The sequence below is a fragment of the Lupinus angustifolius genome, chromosome LG05, assembly GCF_001865875.1.
Source record: "Lupinus angustifolius cultivar Tanjil chromosome LG05, LupAngTanjil_v1.0, whole genome shotgun sequence".
NCBI classification, from domain to species: domain Eukaryota; kingdom Viridiplantae; phylum Streptophyta; class Magnoliopsida; order Fabales; family Fabaceae; genus Lupinus; species Lupinus angustifolius.
The window spans coordinates 9,455,113-9,455,456 of record NC_032013.1 but is presented as its reverse complement, the minus strand read 5'-3'; positions in this window follow the sequence as shown (position 1 = coordinate 9,455,456).

The following is a 344-nucleotide window of genomic DNA, read 5'->3' as shown; positions in this document are numbered from 1 at the left end:
AGTTAATTTGGGATTATTTGGCCTGATTAAATCTATTATCATTTTCAGATCACATTTGGCACCAATGGCATTTTGGGCATTATGGAAGTCGATGATATGTGTTGAAGTGAAGATTGTATTTTTAATTTAGAAGTTGTTTTTATTGTAATTTAGCTTTGGGCCCATTGTTTAGGCCCAATTCGATTTATGTGTGTTGGAGGGGTTAAATTCGGATTCCCCACTCCAATCACACACACTTTTACTTTGCCTCACTTTGAAAAAAACACATTCCTGTTTTCCCTCTTTTTGCTCTACTAGGGTTTCACTCATTCTTCATTTTCTCATTTTCAGTTTGCTCTTCCATT